The 12574-nt window shown below is 41.5% G+C and overlaps 1 protein-coding gene across 1 annotated transcript in view; it reads left to right on the forward strand.

The window, feature by feature from the left end:
- The window catches only part of irs1 (insulin receptor substrate 1), a 102086-nt gene extending 93003 nt beyond the window's left edge, over positions 1-9083 (forward strand). Inside the window, exon 3 of the mRNA XM_041877163.1 lies at positions 8459-9083. The gene's annotated coding sequence lies outside the window, so the exon portion shown is untranslated. The remainder of the gene's footprint in view (positions 1-8458) is intronic.
- Positions 9084-12574: the final 3491 nt, after the last annotated feature.

Raw genomic sequence — 12574 nt, forward strand, 5'->3', positions numbered from 1 at the left:
GCACAAACTTAAAAGTAATTCATTTCAAATGGTATCAATAATATGCATATCCTTGCTTCAGGTCCTGAGCTACAGGCAGTTAGATTTGGGTATGTCATTTTAGGTGAAAATTGAAAAAAAGGATCCGATCATTAAGAGGTTAAAGCTAACCGCGTCGCGGAATCCACACAAAAACAAGTTCTGTATTCGTATTTAATGAATAGCAGTTTTGTTTTAATCAAAAATAAAATAATAGTGTTTTCCAGCATACGATGTTCAGCTGCGCTCCGTAGTGCTCCGAGACAGGATTGTGTCGAGGCACAGATCTCGGGAAGGGTACCAAATAATTTCTGAAGCATTGAAGGTCCCCAAGAACACAGTGGCCTCCATCATTCTTAAATGGAAGAAGTTTGGAACCACCAAGACTCTTCCTAGAGCTGGCCGCCCGGCCAAACTGAGCAATCGGGGGAGAAGAGCCTTGTTCAGAGAGGTGACCAAGAACCCGACAGAGCTCCAGAGTTCCTCTGTGGAGATGGGAGAACCTTCCAGAAGGACAACCATCTCTTCAGCACTCCACCAATCAGGCCTTTATGGTAGAGTGGCCAGACGGAAGCCACTCCTCAGTAAAAGGCAGATGACAGCCCGCTTGGAGTTTGCCAAAAGGCAATCTAAAGGACTCTCAGACCATGAGAAACAAGATTCTTTGGTCTGATGAAACCAAGATCGAACTCTTTGGCCTGAATGCCAAGCGTCACGTCAGGAGGAAACCTGGCACCATCCCTACGGTGAAGCATGGTGATTGCAGCATCATGCTGTGGGGATGTTTTTCATCAGCAGGGACTGGGAGACTATTCAGGATTGAGGGAAAGATGAACGGATCAAAGTACAGAGAGATTATTTTTGATGAAAACCTGTGGGAATCAATGGAGTCAACATGGGCCAGCATCCCTGTGGAACTCTTTCGACACCTTGTAGATTTCATGCCCCGACGAATTGAGGCTGTTCTGAGGGCGGAAGGGGGTGCAACTGAATATTAGGAAGGTGTCCTTAATGTTTGGTATACTCAGTGTATAAGGGAAAACAATTTATTTTTGTCTGAGATTATTTTTAATGTCTAATGATGTTTTGATAAGAAGAAAGTTTATATTTTTTGCCAATGGTTTCTTCTTGGGGTCAAAATTATGTACAGTCAGGTCTAGCATTATTGGCACCCTTGATAAAGGTAAGAAGAAAAAAAAGCGTATAAACTGTATAAAATAAATAATACAAATACTGAGCTACAGTGCATTTAAAACATTTTACAAAATAAATAACGGAAAAGTGGTGCGTGCATATGTATTCATCCCCTTTGCTATGAAGCCCTTAAATAAGATCTGGTTCAACCAATTACCTTCAGAAGTTGCATAATTAGTTAAATAAAGTCCACTTGTGTGCAATCTAAGTGTCACATGATCTGTCACATGATCTCAGTATATATACACCTGTTCTGAAAGGCCCCAGAGTCTGCAATACCACTAAGCAAGGCGCAGCACCAAGCAAGCGGCACCATGAAGACCAAGGAGCTCCCCAAACAGGTCAGGGACAAAGTTGTGGGGAAGTATAGATCAGGGTTGGGTTATAAAAAATATCAGAAACTTTGAACATCCCACGGAGCACCATTAAATCCATTTAAAAAAAATGTAAAGAATATGGCACCACAACAAACCCGCCAAGAGAGGGCCCCCCACCAAAGCTCACGGACCAGGCAAGGAGGGCATTAATCAGAGAGGCAACAAAGAGACCAAAGATAACCCTGAAGGAGCTGCAAAGCTCCACAGTGGAGGTTGGAGTATCTGTCCATAGAACCACTTTAAGCCATACACTCCACAGAGCTGGGCTTTACGGAAGAGAGGCCAGAAAAAAGCCATTGCTCAAAGAAAAAAAGAAACAAACACGTTTGGTGTGGGAGACTCCCCAAACATATGGAAGAAGGTACTCTGGTCAGATGAGACTAAAATTGAGCTTTTTGGCCATCAAGGAAAACGCTATGTCTGGCGCAAACCCAACACCTCTCATCACCCCGAGAACACCATCCCCACAGTGAAGCATGGTGGTGGCAGCATCATGCTGTGGGGATGTTTTTCATCGGCAGGGACTGGGAAACTGGTAAGAATTGAAGGAATGATGGATGGCGCTAAAAATAGGCAAATTCTTGAGGGAAACCTGTTTCAGTCTTCCAGAGATTTGAGACTGAGACGGAGGTTCACCTTCCAGCAGGACAATGACTCTAAGCATACTGCTAAAGCAACACTCGAGTGGTTTCAGGGGAAACATTTACATGTCTTGGAATGGCTTAGTCAAAGCCTAGACCTCAATCCAATTGAGAATCTGTGGTAAGACTTAAAGATTGCTGTACACCAGCGGAACACATCCAACTTGGGGGAGCTGGAGTATTTTTGCTTTGAAGAATGGGCAAAATTCCCAGTGGCTAGATGTGCCAAGCTTATAGAGATATACCCCAAGATACTTGCAGCTGTAATTGCTGCAAAAGGTGGCTCTACAAAGTATTTACTTTGGGGGGTGAATAGTTATGCACGCTCACGTTTTCTGTTTTTTTAAATCTTATTTCTTGTTTTTCTCACAATAAAACATATTTTGCCCCAAAAAATCAATTTTAATTCCAGGTTGTAAGGCAACAAAATAGGAAAAATGCCAAGGGGGGTGAATACTTTTGCAAGCTACTGTAGAGGTTAGTGGATCAGGTACAATTTGGGTTCTGAACTTACTATTGAAAGTATGAATAGGTGCAATTTCGAAATTTGCTTGTGCATCAGCATTTTTTCTCACTCAGATATCATATTAACACGCCATTAGTCATTACAAAAGGTGTACAATTGCAGGAATATAGCTTTAAAAGTGAAAAAATGTCTCTCCACCCCCATGGCAAAATGGGTAGAATTGCAGGAAATGTGCTGTAAAACTGCAAATGTTTTCTCTATGCCCAATGGCGAAATGAGTTGAATTGCAGGCAATTTGTTATAACATTTTTAAGTTTTCCCTCCTCCCCATGGCGAAATGTGTAGAATTGCAGAAAACTTGCTTTACAACTGCAACATTTTCTATACACCCCACAGCAAAATGTGTACAATTACAGGAAATGAACTTTACATTATTCTCTCCACCGTCAAGAGGGGGCCACTCAAATCTCACCCCCAAAAGGTTAGAGCCGGCACTGGGATCAGCCCAAGCCAGAGTTCAGCATCCCTTTTAACCTCCATCCTGTATCTCTCAACTAGGCTGCTGTACGTGGCGCAGAATGCTATGCAGTGTGCTCGTGGCATGGCACTGTAGCTTAGTAGCTATACAGAACACACACACACTTTTATTTATCTACAGTGCCTTCGGAAAGTACTCAGACCCTATGACTTTTTCCACATTTTGTTACATTACAGCCTTATTCTAAAATTGATTAAATAGTTATTTTTTCTCATCAATCATCATCAATCACAATAAAACATATTTTGCATCTTCAAAGTGGTAGGCATGTTGTGTAAATCAAATGATACAAACCCACAAAAAATCTATTTTAATTCCAGGTTGTAAGGCAACAAAATAGGAAAAATGCCAAGGGGGGTGAATACTTTTGCATGCCACTGTATCCTGTATGTTAATTTGTTGTTGACAATTATATGTGCATTTATCTACAATCTGCATTTTCGTTTGTTTTAGCTGTATTGTACTGACATGTATACACTGACCAAAAATATAAATGCAACATATAAAGTGTTTTTCCCATGTTTCATGAAATAAAAACTCCCCGAAATGTTCCAAATGCACAAAAACCTTATTTCTCTCAAAGTTTGTGTACAAATTTGTTTACATCGCTGTTAGTGAGCATTTTCCCTTTTCCAAAATAATCCATCCACCTGACAGGTGTGGCATATCAAGAAGCTGATTAAACAGCATAATCATTACACATTACACATCATTGCATCTTGTGCTGGGGACAATAAAAGGCCACTTTAAAATGTGTCGTTTTGTCACACTACACAATGCCACTTATGTCTCAAGTTTTGAGGGAGCGTGCAATTGGAATGCTGACTGCAGGAATGTCCACCAGAGCTGTTGCCAGAGAATTGAATGTTCATTTCTCTACCATAAGCTGCCTCCAACATCATTTTAGAGAATTTGGCAGTACATCCAACCGGGCTCACAACCGCAGATGACGTGACAACGACAGGCCAGGACCTCCACATCCGGCCTCTTCACCTGCAGGATCGTCTGAGGGGGGGTGGGGAGTGCTGAGGAGTATTTATGTCTGTAATAAAGCCCCTTTGTGAGGAAAAACTCATTCTGATTGACTGGGCCTGGCCCACCCATGGCTGCACCCCTTTCCAGTCGTGTGAAATCCATTGATAAGGGCCTAATTTATTTATTTCAATTGACTGATTTCCTTATATGAACTGTAACTCAATCAAATCTTTGAAATTGTTGCATGTTGCATTTTATATTTATGTTCAGTATATATCCAAAATAATGATGCTGATGCATGATTTCTCCTTGCTCAGAAAAGTTGCTGTCTCGCCAGGACATCGTTCACTCTCTATGGTACAGGGGAGGTCGCATTTCAAAATTGCAACATTGTTGCAGAGGCCTGAGAGACAGACGGCAAGGTTTATACAAACCCCCGCTATTGCAAGCCAAATGCTATCCTTTTTGCTTTTCTCTTGTCATTTGCCGTGGTATGTCAAGAACAGGCTAGTGATACTTCAGATAGAACAGTATTTTTGTGTCGTACCCGTGGTATATCGTCTGATATATAAACGGATGGAATGTTGTGTTACTCAATCAGCATCCAGGATCCAAACTACACAGTTCATAAACACAATTATATCACACAATAACACACATAGACATGTTATTGTGGATAAAAATACCAACATGTTATAAAAGATGGAAGTTGGGTTTTGCTGAATGTAAACTATTGGTTTGGAAGAAGCACTGCACAAGCAACCTGCTGCAACTGCATTTTTCACTTCCCTTTATGGATTTGACTGAAATATGGAAACTCCCTCTGGCCCATGCCAACACCATGAACCCAATGCTTTTAAATTTGTGGGGAGTGGTGAACAAGTGCACACTTCAGGAGGAAGACGATATTATTGGAACACACCCTCACATAGAGGTGTTTGGGGTTGAGGGCAGCTGTGAGTCCTTTGATCTGAGGACAGGCAGCATTCCATACTGCCGTGTCACAATCTCCTTCACACCCACTACGGAGGGGCACCTGGGAGAGAACACTGCGTAGCCCAGTAACCTAGCCTACTTTCAGATCCATCCATCCATAATTTCAAATCCATGCCGCTTTTTTACAGTTGTGGAAACTGAAGGACGGACGTTTGGAGAAATGTTGTCATGTTATTTGAATTTCCATGGTCTATTATAGCGGAAAAAATCACTGTAAAGGGACAAGTGTCAAATAAAGATATATAGCTTACCTATCACATCGTGTTAAAAACACAAATCGGAGAGATAAGATGTCATACGGTCATTTCCTTCCCTGTTCCCATATTGGCACAATTCCACTAAAGCACCAAACCGTGCCGGGCCGTGCTCGAACTAGCCTTGTTGGTTTTTGCTTGTTTTCCATTTGCAGTGGAACTGGAAACAGGACTAGGTTTAATTTGCGGGAAAAACTACTAGTGAAGATTTTAAGACAGCTACAGATAATGCAATTTGACAGCGATATTGTTGTGATCCTTGGTGACTGGCATTTTTAAGTATGGAGGAGGAAGATGTGCTGGAGGAGTTAACCAGGAGTTTTGTGACATCCTTTTCATTTTTGTTCATGGGCAGCAATGGAGACTGAACAAGAGTTATCATTATGCGAGGAGAGGATCGCTTCAGCCGGTTGAAAGACCAGTTTACGAAATAAACTCTCAAGAGAGGTGTGTGTATCTGTTTAGCTAGCTGTTGTGTATCTTTCTGTCTTTGTGAATTGTTCAACACTTATTTGGAATGAATACAGCAGACGTGACGTGACTTTTATTAATATGGTCACTGTTATTTATCGAATCAACTAACTATGTTTAATTTCACTCGATTAAATTAATCATGTAACATTTAACTCATTAGGAATTTGGGGCACCACAGAAGAAGTTGTTTAACGAGTTACCATCTCCTGAATTAAACTCTTAAAAGATATATGTTATATATCGATAACAGTCACTTATTAAATAATTACCTCTTATCAGTCTCATTCTGAACGTCGCATAATCCTTGAACTTGCAAGAACCCTAACCTTATTGATGAATCAGCAATACACAAATTGGCTTAATTATTTATTTACTAACTAACTAAATAATAACATAGAATACAAACACACACACACACGGTATAGATTATTAACGTAATACAATGAAAACAGGTCCCTAGTGGACTGGACTAACAATAGCATGAATGCTTGGTTAGGAGAAGGAGGGGTCTGTTTGTGAAAGGGAGAGACAGAGATTCAAACTATCATTGTTACTTTGGAAACTACGCTCACGGTAATCATAATACTTAGCACCCTAACCATCGCTCATTCGGATAAGAAATGCAATGTATATATTTACGCGTAGCTGTCTTCGATAGTTGAGTTGATGATGTAGGACTCTGGTTTGCCCACCAGAGATCCCAATGTCCTTGGTAGAGTTTATGGTTGTAGTGGTGGTTAGGATGGATACTTCAGCGTACCCTGTAGTTCGTTGAGTTGATCTGTTAGAATAGTTACTTCAGATGTACCAACAGTTGTCTGAGAGGGATTGTCCTTCCCAACTCGTGTCTTTAGTGAACGTTCTCTAGACAACTATACATGCCAGCTGCAGACTGGTAATGCTACGGTCTAGTGAATTTCTTCTTATTGTGTAGAGATTGAGAGTTTCAGAGTTTCACCATTTCAAACGTAGAGTCATTCTCACGTTTTCTGGTCTGTCTGGTCTAACCATTTTAAGCCATGTAGCTTCAGCTTCACGCTTCCTGGTCTGGTAGAAATTCAACCATTTGCAACATCCGGTTTACACCATAGTCTGCTTGGTCTTTTCCTTTGGTAATGGAGTTGTAATTTTAAACCATTTTGCCATACTCATCTCGTGCTGTACTTCGGTGGGTCTAATGTGAATTTCGTCACAAAGGGTTTTACACTTGAGTAGAAAAGGGGGTGTTTCATCATGTTTGTGCTCATCTGGGCGTGGCCACTGACTGAGATCAAGTCAATATGGAAAACAATCTCATCTAGAATGCTAAAATAACAACTTTTATAGGTCCTTGATTGTCCCCATCGACCATTTCCCACATTCTTTGAAGTAGAAATATTGTTTCATTATCCACTTTTGGATGTTAGTCTTCCTTTGTTCCACAGGGAAATTCCCTCTCCCAATACTGCATGGCACGGAAGAGAAAGTTTCTGCAAGGAATTTACGACTGGTCATAAAACTGGCCCCCAGGAGAGGGGGTGTTCAAACCTTTGCCTAGCCGGCATCTTTGATCCTCAACCCATGAGGGCAAGTCATGACACAGCTATTACAGTTGCTTGCAATAAGGTGCAGTCCTGCAATAACGTATTACTCTTGCAGTAAGCTGTTTGTTATAGGCCCCTAAGAGGTATGTACTGTACAATGTATCTATTTAGCCAGCTAGCTACATAATGTGTACCTGTCTTTGTGATAGGTATACATTGTACATACATAGGTCTGTTACAGGAGGGGGTCGCAGTTCCAGAGCGACCCACTAGGTGTCATCCTCCGACAACTTTAGGCACCTCCTTACTCACAGTCTGGACTAATCATCATCCTATTGGTGTCACCTGTATCTACCTGTTCACCCATGTATTTATGCCCTCACTTCCCTGTGTTCCCTTGCTCAGTGTTCTCTGCTAGTTTCTCTATGCTCAGCAGTACTAATCAGTGTCTGATCGGAGAAGTATGTACAGGTACTCGAGAAGTGTTCCCCTGTTTCTTTATTATTTCAGTCATAGTTACTATTTCATGTTTTGGCTGTCAGCCTGTTTTTGGAGACTTATTTGCTCCACCTTTCTTTTATCGTGTTAAGTCCGTTGTTTTGTATCCTGGCTTTGCGACCACCAGTAAAGATCCTTGTTTCACCATCTCTGCCTACTGCCTACTGTCTATCCTGCACCGCACCTGGGTCACACCTCACACCAACCCTTATATAGGTCTACATCATACACGGCATACTGCAAGGGTAATATTGCAGGACTGCACCTTATTGCAAGTGTAATAGCTAGCTGTCCTCATTTAATACTATAATAAGTAATTTAGCAGAACATTGTTATGAGAAACACTTCCTGACCTAATGAGACAATAAGCAATTAACCAAATCAACTATATTATCTCCACCTTTGCTATGGTGAGTTGATGTGTGTCCCATTGACAAATAAATACAATGTTTAATTACAGATTCTCTTTTTTCTTTCTTTGTGATTTTCTCCCTCCTCTAACAGGCACCCAACTCCACCAACACCCTTTGGACAACAAAGAATCCTGGACCAACAACAGAACTACTTGCATGACAGACCAAGCCTGGTCCATTAGCTCAGTGGTTCTCTCCCTTTTTGGGTTATTAAACCCCCTATAACATGATTTTACCCTTGGGGATTATTAAAGTACCAATATACTCCCTTATGTTCATTTTACCATTAGACATATGTTCTTATAAGTATAGTTTTTTACTCCCTGTGAATACCCTACTACACTATTGTATCTTCTATGTTCGACCAATGTTTGATTGTTGTTTAATAAGTGTAAATGCCTAATATTTATTTCCTATATTTAAAATCAACACAAGTAAGCATGTTTAAGAAGTTTATATTATTTTCATTGTTTAACTGTAGGCTATATTCAATGAACAGCATTGAAAGCCACATTCACAATGCTTTTGGTATAGTTCAAATGTAAGTAAAAAAAAAAGTATTTTACATAAGAACTTCGGCCAGTTTAGTCTAGTGACATGTCTGCTGTTGGTGACATCCTTTTATGGTTTGGACAAACTGTCCAAATGTCTTCAAAAGGTTCTACAGCTGCACCATCGAGAGCATCCTGACTAGTTGCATCACCGCCTGGTATGGCAACTGCTCGGCCTCTGACTGCAAGGCACTACAGAGGGTAGTGCGTACGGCCCAGTTTATCACTAGGGCCAAGCTTCCTGCCATCCAGGACCTCTATACCAGGCAGTGTCAGAGGAAGGCCCTAAAAATTTACTCCAGCCACCCTAGTCATAGACTGTTCTCTCTGCTACTGCACGGCAAGCGGTACCGGAGCGCCAAGTCTAGGTCCAAAAGGCTTCTTAATAGCTTCTACCCCCAAGCCATAAGACTCCTGAACAGCTAATCAAATGGCTACCCAGACTATTTGCATTCTCCCACCCCCTCTTTTTACGCTGCTGCTACTCTCTGTTTATTTTCTATGCATAGTCACTTTACCTCTACCCACATGTACATATTACCTCAATTACCTCGACTAACCTGTGTCCCCACACATTGACTCTGTACCGGTACCCCCTGTATATAGCCTCACTACTGTTATTTCACTGCTACTCTTTAATTATTATATTTTTCTTCTATTTTTCTTCTTTTTTTATTTGTACTTATCTGTTTTTTACTTAACACTTATTTTTCTCAAAACTGCATTGTTGGTTAAGGGCTTGTAAGTAAGCATTTCACTGTAATTTCTACACCTGTTGTTTTTTGGCGCATGTGACAAATAACATTTGATTTGATTTGAAATACAGCTACGAAGCTGTTGCTAAGAGGCCATCTCAGCCGCCCTGGATGTCCTGTCTGCAGCTATGAGGTCTCGGTCTCCCTCATGAAATGTAGGTATTTGCTGGTTTTGCTCGCAATGTGTTTTATCTTCCCTGGGAAAATATACAGGCAGAAGTAATGACATGTACAGTTCAGGAATGATAAGACACAGACTCCAAAGCAAACCTGAGGGCAGCCTCAAGTACCTAGTGCAGTTTTGTTCTCCAACCATGTATTGTCTATTCAAATGTATTGAATATTATCCAGCAAAGGCCAGTGTGGGGCCAAACAAATCTACCAACCAGATACACCAATGGTGCAAATAATAAAGGTCTTGGGTCAGAAAATGATTAATTGAATCAGTGTGACAGTTTTATATATAAATTCCTATATCCACACTGTCTCCTTGAATGTTTAGAACCATAACCCTGCCATGACAAAAGCCCTCTGTGGATGAGATTGCCCACCCCTGTTGAAGACCGCTAAATTGTGTGGTTAGGGCTAAACAAGTGAACATGACAATCAATTTACATTTAACTTTTTATTAACCTCCTGTAGCTCAGTTGGTAGAGCATGGCACTTGCAACGCCAGGGTTGTGGGTTCGATTCCCACGGGGGGCCAGTATGAAAAATGTATGCACTCACTAACTGTAAGTCGCTCTGGATAAGAGCGTCTGCTAAATGACTAAAATGTAAATGTAATTAACTGAGAATGGGCTCTTGCCGCCTGGGGGTGCAGGGTTCAGGGGTTGCAGGAGAATTGATTGAGTCGATGGACCCTGGGTGTCTGGGGGTGTAGGGCTCTGAGGTTGTGGCTTCACTATTTGAGCACGCAGCTTCCTCTGAGTCCGTAGGTTCAGGAATGTCCTCTGAAAAGTATAAGTATGTTTGTGTGTAATGTAAAGTCGGATACTCTGGATAAATTCAACCATGTAGCTAAATCCGCAGCGTTATATAAGTTGTCGACCATGATTCACGTCTCGCGCAGTGCTCACTCTGACACGCTACAGCTAGCTATGCTGAAGACATTAGTAGCTAGCTAGATAGTAACTTGGCTTAAAACAATATATTACCGTGCTAATCATCGCTGCCTGGTATCATCATGGCTTCAAATATCTCTGTCTGATCCACTTTTGTTGTTGTGGTCTTTTATCTTTTTATATTCTTATTAGAGTTTCTAAAAAAAATTCCCTGCATTCCCATCTTGGCTAATGTATCCAATATTTGCTCAAAAGTGCTTGGACATCTCCAAGTGACCAATTTGCTGCATCCATTATTCGTTTTTAGCTTTAGTTATTTGTTAGTGTAGCTGTACGAAGTTCTATCTGTTGCTGTATCGTTCGTAGTAAGATTTAGCTTCTCTTACAAAAATGGCGCCAGTGACTCGTGCATGAGTCTATTTGTATTTGTGAGAGGTATTGACATGTTGAATGCACCGAGCTGTCTGTTTGAACAACTGGCACACAGCTCAGACACCCACGCATACCCCACAAGACATGCCATCAGTCTCTTCACAGTCCCCAAGTCCAGAACAAACTATGGGAGGTGCACAGTACTACATAGGCCATGACTACATGGAACTCTATTCCACATCAAGTAACTAATGCAAAAATAAAATGTGATTAAAAAAACAGATAAAAATACACCTTATGGAACAGCGGGGACTGTGAAGCAACACAAACATAGACACATGCATACACATGATAACATACACACTATACACACAGGCAGCAGCTAATGGTGATCCATAATAAATACAAATGAGTATTAACAACGTAGGCGACACATACATGTGAGACCAATCATTTGTAACCCCACCCACTAGCCTATTTTGTACGAGGTCAGTACCAGATATCAAACAAGGCTGAATATCCCTCTTGGTTCCAGGAATCAAGCAGTCCATGGACAAATGGAAATTAAATAGGAACCTTGATATTCACAGCCCGGCACGGCAGTGGAAAAGCACCAATAGACAGACACAGAGACAGACATCGGATTAGATTTTTTCCTGTTTGGACCGGATTCCTCTGATCAGTGTTACCCTGGCAGTAACTCGTACATGACCCCAAAGGTGACAGCCATCCTAAATGGCATTGTCCCCCAGGACGCAGGGACGATTCGTGGGCCAGTAGTCTTTCCTGACCACATGACTGGGGAAATCTCTGGGCCCTAACTATAGGCTATAGCTTGGACCTAGCATCTTTCCTGGCCAGTTAACTGTAATTAGGCTCAGTAGTTTTCTTGGTCAGGACAAGTGGTCTGGAAAAATCTCCTGACCCTACCTGTGGAGTCTTCAACATATTACTCAGAGTGTAACAGATGGCCAGCTGTCGATCTTGGCACTGATGCTGTGTGGCATCACTGACTTAAAGGGATAGTTAATCTATTTGACATATTTAGATATTTTGTTTCCTTATGTTGAAAGCAGTCTATGGAGTACTGCAATCCACACTTTGTTAAGTCCCCTATTTAGGGGACTTTGAGCGGTTCTGCACTGGTTCCGATAATTTTTGTGTACAGAGCGCTCTGTGAACGGCGCAACATCAATTGCTGTGTATTCCATGACAGCTCTGGTTGTCCCATTTCGCATGCCCCTCTCATCTGAGATGCAGTATGTGAAATCTAACACCTTATTTGCATAGGGAGTGACACGTCACATTTTCTGGCCTATCCAGACAAAGGATCGATTTCCCCTGGCTGTGAACCTCACAGCCCTGCTTAAAATACGGTATATGAAACGGGAGACCCTAGCAATTGCAACACATGCCGTCTCATCTCGCTGTGATGTTCTTAGATGGATTTAGAGCTCTCAACATC

The sequence above is a fragment of the Coregonus clupeaformis genome, chromosome 6, assembly GCF_020615455.1.
Source record: "Coregonus clupeaformis isolate EN_2021a chromosome 6, ASM2061545v1, whole genome shotgun sequence".
Classification (NCBI taxonomy): domain Eukaryota; kingdom Metazoa; phylum Chordata; class Actinopteri; order Salmoniformes; family Salmonidae; genus Coregonus; species Coregonus clupeaformis.